Source organism: Ochotona princeps, chromosome 7 (assembly GCF_030435755.1).
Source record: "Ochotona princeps isolate mOchPri1 chromosome 7, mOchPri1.hap1, whole genome shotgun sequence".
Lineage (NCBI taxonomy): Eukaryota > Metazoa > Chordata > Mammalia > Lagomorpha > Ochotonidae > Ochotona > Ochotona princeps.
In genome coordinates, this window is record NC_080838.1 from 17,726,550 (window position 1) to 17,733,637 (window position 7,088).

Here is a 7,088-nt window from a genome sequence, read left to right on the forward strand (position 1 = left end):
TGTAATAAAAATCTTTAGCAAAAACAAAAAAAATGATTTCGGAGAAAAAGCGATTAGACAGGATCATGCAGAGCTGAGTTAGATCAAGTAAAACTAGCTCTACTTGAAGTAGGTTAGGAAACTGTAGTGGGCACTGCTCATGCTCTCCTTCATGCTCTCGGAGGGTAGATCTCCTCCGAGCTGGTTGTTAGGAGTGTCACACACACACACTCCATCCCCACTCTCACCCCAGACAGTTCACAGCCAATGACTGACTACTAAGTGGTCCCAGGGACCAGTCTACAGTGTAATTCATGCTCCAGAACTTTCCAACAGTCACCTTGAAGCTGCTCTCTGGCTGGGATTGCCCCTGTACTAGCTTTTTCCCTTGCTCCTTCCTTCCTTCCTTCTTTCCACCCTCCCGTTCTCCTGAGAGCATTCCTCCAATAGATCACTTTCCTGGGAGTCCCTTTTTCTAGAGAACTTCACTTAAGATCACGGGTACTGAATGTGGTCTTAAGAGGCAGGCTCTAAGATGAGGATCGTGAAGTTGCCTCCTGTTTCAGCTGCATGGCAACAAGAACCCCAATGCTGAGAGCAAGTGCGTGACTGCCAACCCCTGCATTCTGGAGCAATGTGATTATTAAGATTTTTACTCCTGGCCAACTGGGGCAGAATATAGGTAGCAGGTAAGATGCTGGCTAGCTTAAACCCCTGGATTTGAGAGGCAGAGAAACAGCGTAAGAACTTAATCATGACTCTAAAGATGATAGCTTGTATTTGCTTTGAATCTGTCTCAATAACAGCTCTGCCCTAGATTCATCGGTGTGAGGTCTATGGCAGAGTTAAAGGGGTGCAGCTCTGCTAAATGCTCCGTGGGATGAAACAGAAACATTACCTGCTCCCACAGCTGCAGAGCTCATGCGCACACACATGCAGGTACGATCTTCACTGCCACGGTTGGGGTCGCTTCTACCACAAACAACAGAGAGCAACTCAAATTGGATAACACAACACAGCTACTTATTACATAAGTAGATATCTGAGGTCACTTTATGCCACACCCAGGGATGAAAAACCAGGCTGTTTCTATTATTCTGTTCTATTATCAACGATACTTGATTTTATCCTTGGCAGGCTTTCCTCATAACTGCAGGATGAAGCGTCATTCTACAAAATCTACTCAGCCACAATAATATCCAGTAGAAACTTCTCAGAAAAAAAAAGCTTTCTTATATATCTACACACACACATATATACATACATAAGCACACACATAAATATGTTTTAAAGATTTATATTTATTGGGAAGTCAGGTAATACAGACAGAGAAGGAGAGAGAGAGAGGAAGATCTTCCATCTGATGATTCGCTCCACAAGTGACCACGGCAGCTGGTTAGTGCTGTGCCGATCCAAAGCCAGGAGCCAGGAACTTCCTCCAGGTCTCCCACACAGATGCAGGGCCCCAAGGCTTTGGGCCGTCCTCGACTGCTTTCCCAGGACATAAGCAGGGAGCTGGATGGAGAGTGGAGCCTGATTCTTCTTTTTAAAGTATATTTATTTAATTTGAAAGTCAGAGTTACAGAGAGAGGGAGACAGAGCTCTTCCATCCATTGGTTCACTTCCCAAATAGCCCAATGGCCAGAGCTGGGTCAGTCTGAACTGAAGGTGGGAGCAAGGAGCTTCTTCCAGGTTTCCTACATGGGTACAGGAGCCCAAGGACTTGAACCATCCTCTGATGCTTAACCAGGCCATTAGCAGGGAGCTGGATCAGAAGTAGAGCAGCTGGGACTAGAACTGACATCCACAATGGATGCCAGAGTTGCAAGCAAGGGATAAGCTTACTAAGCTACTGTGCTGGCCCATTCTGCTGTTTTATCCAGGAGATTATTAACAGGGAGTGGAATCAGCAGTGTAACAGTTAGACTTTTTTGTTTTAGATATTTATTTTATTTATTTTTATTGGAAAGTCAGATACACAGAGAGGAAGATCTTCTGTCCGATGATTCACTCCCCAAGTGACCACAACGGACGCAGCTATGCCGATCCGAAGCCAGGAGCCAGTAACTTCCTCCAGGTCTCCCACATGGGTGCAGGGTCCCAACGCTTTGGACCGTCCTCGACTGCTTTCCCAGGCCACAAGCAGGGAGCTGGATGGGAAGTGGAGCTGCCAGGGTACGAACTGGCGCCAATATGGGATCCTGGTGCGTTCAAGGCAAGGACTTTAGCCGCTAGGCCACCATGCTGGACCCAACAGTTAGACCTGAGCCTATGTCCATATGGGATGCTGATGTCACAGGCAATGGTTTTACCAGCTACACCACAATGCCAGCTGTGAGTTTTCTTATATTGGAAAAAAAGTTGATACACATTTTCCTTATGGTTGATTGTAGAAAATGTCAAGCAATCATGTAGAGAATCATACAACAAAAACTCCTGAACTCTAAACTTGATCTTCCAGTTACTAACTCGCCAAAAACTAGCATTCATACTGCCATTCATTAATACTAACCACGCATGGGCTACCGTAAACCCTGATTTGTGGATGAGGCTCTAAAGTAAAATGTATGCGGCCCAGCATGGTAGTCTAGTGGCTAAAGTCCTTACCTTGCACATGCCAGGATACCATTTGGGCACCAGTTCATACCCAGGCAGCCCCATTTCCCATCCAGCTCCCTGCCTGTGGCCTGGGAAAGCAATCGAGGATGGCCCAAAGTCTTGGGACCCCGCACCTGTGTAAGAGACCTGAAAGAGGTACCAGGCTCCTTGCTTCAAATCAGCTCAGCTCCAGCTATTGTGGCCGCTTAGAGAGTAAACATTCAGAAGATGTTCTTCTCAGTCTCTCCTTCTTTTTCTGTATATCTGACTTTCCAATAATAAAGATAAATAAATCTTTTTAAAAAATTCAAATCTGGGCCTGGTGCAGTAGTCTAGCAGCTGAAGTCCTCGCCTTGCGTGTGCCAGGGTTTCCCATATGGGCACCAGTTTTAATCCCGGCAGCCCTGCTTCCCATCCAGCTCCTTGCTTGTGACCTGGGAAAGCATTAGAGGATAACCCAAAGCCTTGGGACCCTGCACCAACATGGGAGACCCAGAAGAAGCTCCTGGCTCCTGGTTTCTGATCAGTGCAGCTCCAGCCATTGCAGCTGCTTGTGGAGTGAATCATCACATGGAAAATCTTCCTCTCTGTCTCCCCTCTCTATGTATATCTGACTTTGAAATAAAAATACATTTTTAAGAAATTAAAAAAAAAAAAAAAAAAAAAAGAAATTCAAATCTATGAAACAAAAGGTATGTATGTCATAATAATAGCTCATTACATTACTAATTATCTAATTATGGATTGCATTTCCTCAACAACTTCACAGAATATTTCTCCCCTTCATTTTGCTTTTCTGCAGCTTGAGACCTGTGATTAATAATAATAATAAACAGAAAAAAATAAAAGAGAAGTGGAGGAGAAGCCAATAGTTAAAAAAACATTAAGATAAACAGGCAATTGTAATCTGCAGACTTTAACTGGGTTTTGAATTTAAATCCTTCTGCATCCACCTGTGGGTGGCAGGACCGAAGCACTTGGAAAAGTACTTGGGACATCTTCCACTGTCTTCCCAGCAACATTGGAAGGGAGCTGGATTGTAAGTGGAGCAGCTGGGCCTCGAAGTGGCACCCATATAGGTTACTGTCAACACAAACAGAAGCTTAGGTTGCTATGCCACAGGGCTAGCCCAAAGACTTTAAATCTGCTATATCTAGAAAATCAGAATGGGATAGAGTCTGAGGTCTGGAAAATGAAATCAGAACCAAAGTAGTTTTTTGTTTTGTTTTGTTTTTGTTTTTGTTTTATTGCAGTGTGAACCTAGAATATGTTATCTCAAAAGTTAAGAGAGAGAGAGAGAAAGGGAAAGAGGACAGAAATGTCACTGCGTTCTTAAAAACTGTATCCACAAATCACATTAAGTCTGTTAAATACTAACTAAACATTAGAGAAAAAAGAAAACATCTTATAGGAAAGAAGCATTCTTTTTTTTATGAGAACCAAGTGGATTTATTATATTTTTGACAATCTTTACATAGTTAATTAGGGCACAAATCTTCAAGGGCTATAGGGAAGTGGGTAAAACTATTATTTCCACGTTGCTTTTTTCCTGTATCTGGGGCAAAGGGGGAGATAAAGGAAGAAACCCCAGCCAGTCTCCCACCCATCCCAGGTCCCTGATGTGGGGTGTGCTCCGGGGGTCTTGCTCAAGTGGTTTTGATAGTTCACCAGTTCTGAATCGCTGCCACTCTCACCATTCCAAGCACGATGAGGTCGTTGAAGAATCCACTGATTGACATAGTTCATCTTAGAGTCTCTGTTTGCCCAGTTTTTCACTGCCAACATATGGCTGAGGTGGTTGATTGACTTGTTCTGTCTTCTGTCTTTTCTTGGCTAGTTCAGCAGTTTGATTAGGGAGATCCCAAAAGAAACTTTGAGCAGTTCCCAGACCAGATTCTTGTATGTACTAGCAAGCACAGGGCCCGGCACAGTCCATCGCCCCAACCAGCTGGTGGTTGCAATTGCTGGGTTGGTTCTGTTTTCAGCCCCGACTTCCACTGGAACCAGTGGGTGTTGCAGTCCAGCATGATTCTGCCCAGCACACACTCGGCCCTCACATAAACCAGTGAGAGCTGCAGCCTAGTTAGAGTGACCAACCCCCATGAGGCCCGCCCCCTGCCCTGGTTTGCCAGTATGTGTAGCGGTAGTCCAGTCTGTCCCACATCCCATTCGGCACTCATGCATGTCCAAAAAAAGCTATTTGTAACTTCAGGTTTTAAATAAAAGCGTCATGTTGTCTTAATTTTTTTTTAAAGATTTATTTATTTTTATTATGAAGTCAGATATACAGAGAGGAGGAGAGATAGAGAGGAAGATCTCTGTCCAATGATTCACTCCCCAAGTGACCACAACAGCCGGCGCTATGCCGTTCCGAAGCCAGGAGCCAGGAACCTCTTCCGGGTCTCCCATGTGGGTGCAGGGTACCAAGGCTTTGGGCCATCCTCGACTGCTTTCCCAGGCCACAAACAGGGAGCTGGATGGGAAGTGGAGCTGCTGGGATTAGAACCGGCGCCCATATGGGATCCCGGGGCTTTCAAGGAGAGGACTTTAGCCGCTAGGCCATGCTGCCGGGCCCTTTCTTAAATTTCAACACAAAAAGATTGGCAGCAGAATCAGATACATGAATTATTTCTCTTTCATGTAGGGAAGGGTTGCATAAAAGAAGGTGAAGTTTAGAAAACATGATATGCTTTTCATGTGATGCACATGAGATTTAGATGTTGTATTTAAAAAGTGTACAGACCATCCCAAAGCAAGCATCTGCAATAATTATTTGTATCTGCTTTTTGAATTGCCAATTTTCTATCAGCTTGTACAGTGAATCCCAGAGCCAGCACTGAGGTCAGTCTGGATTCAGGGATGATTAGATTCTGAATGTGTTAGTAGTTTTTGTGCCAACTATTTATTCTGTCTGATAGCATCCAGTGACTAAAAGCAATGCTGACCATTGTGATAAAGCAAATTATGTAACATTTCTTTCCAGTTTAAAAAAAAATCACCAAAGGAATTTTAAGGAAAAGACCATTTTCTTTAGCTTTTTGGGTACATTTTTTAATTAACAAATTGGGAGAATTCTAAAAGTTAAATATTATTATTTGAATTTTTCTCATGGGTAGGTGATTTCAAGTAATCATTCTCCAAATTAATTAAGTTAATACAAAACTCAATTTTGGAGCAAACATTTGGCCTAGCATTACAGATGCCTGCACTCGGGCAAGGCACCATGACATTGTAAGCTAAGCCTCAGCCCGAGGCAGCAGCATCCCATACGGGTGCTGGTTCATGTCCTGGCTACTCCACGTTCTTTTTTTTTTTTTTTAATATGTTATTTGTCTTTATTGGAAAGTGAGATTTAAAGAGAAGAAGAGACACAGAGAAAGATCTTCCATCTGCTGGTTCACTTTTCAAGTGTCTTCAATGGTCTGAGCTGAGCTCGTCCAAAGCTAGGAGCAGAGCTTCTTCTGGGTCTCCCACATGGGTGTAGGGTCCCAAAACTTTGGGCCATCCTCTAATGCTCTCTCAGGCCACAACAAGGGAGCTGTCGGGAAGTGGAGCTGAGACATGACCCGGCACCTGTATGGGATCCCAGTGTGAGCAAGGCGAGGATTTAGCCACTAGGCTATTACACAGGGCCCATTGGCTACTCCACTGCCTATCTAGCTCCCTGCGTATGGCCTGGGAAAGCAGAGGAGGATGGCCCAGGTTCTTAGGCCCTAACACCCACATGGGATGCCCATAAGGTCCTGGCTCCTTGTTTTGGATTGGTTCAGCTCAGGCTGCGGTCGCCAACTGGGAAGTAAAGCAGCAGACAGAAGATTTGTCTATGTGTATCTCTCTGTAATTTTGCTTTTCAAATAAAAAGAAAATGATCTTAAAACCAAAACCAAACCAAAACAAAACAACAGATTCTTGCACTTCACGTGAGAGTACTTGGGTTAAAGTCCCTGCTCTGGATCTTGGCTCTAGCTTCCTGCTAATGCAGCCCTGGGGAAGCAATGGCAATGGCTCAAATGATGCCTTCCTGGGGGGTCGGCCTTGCATAATTCCACTGTGGGTTTGGAGCTACATCAGTCCTGGTCACTGTGGGCCCTTGGGGAATAAGCCAGCAGAGAGGCACACTCTGCTCTCTCTCTGTTTCTCAAATAAATAATTTCTAAAAAAACAAATTTTATTTTCCAAGATTTTTTTTCCAATGGGTAAAGTCTTTCATTTAAAATTCATTTTTTATCTGAACAATCTTTTTCTTTTAGATTCATTTGTTTTTAGTGCAAAGTCAGATATATAGAAAGAGGAGGAGAGACAGAGAGGAAGATCATCCATCCAATGATTCATTCCCCGAGTGACTGCAACGGCCAGAGCTGAGCTGATCTGAAGCAAGGAGCCAGGAGTTCTTCCAGGTCTCCCATGCGGGTGCAGGGTACCAAGGCTTTGGGCCGTCCTTGACTGCTTTCCCAGGCCACAAGCAGGGAGCTGGATGGGAAATGGGGCTGCCAGGATTAAAACTGGCACCC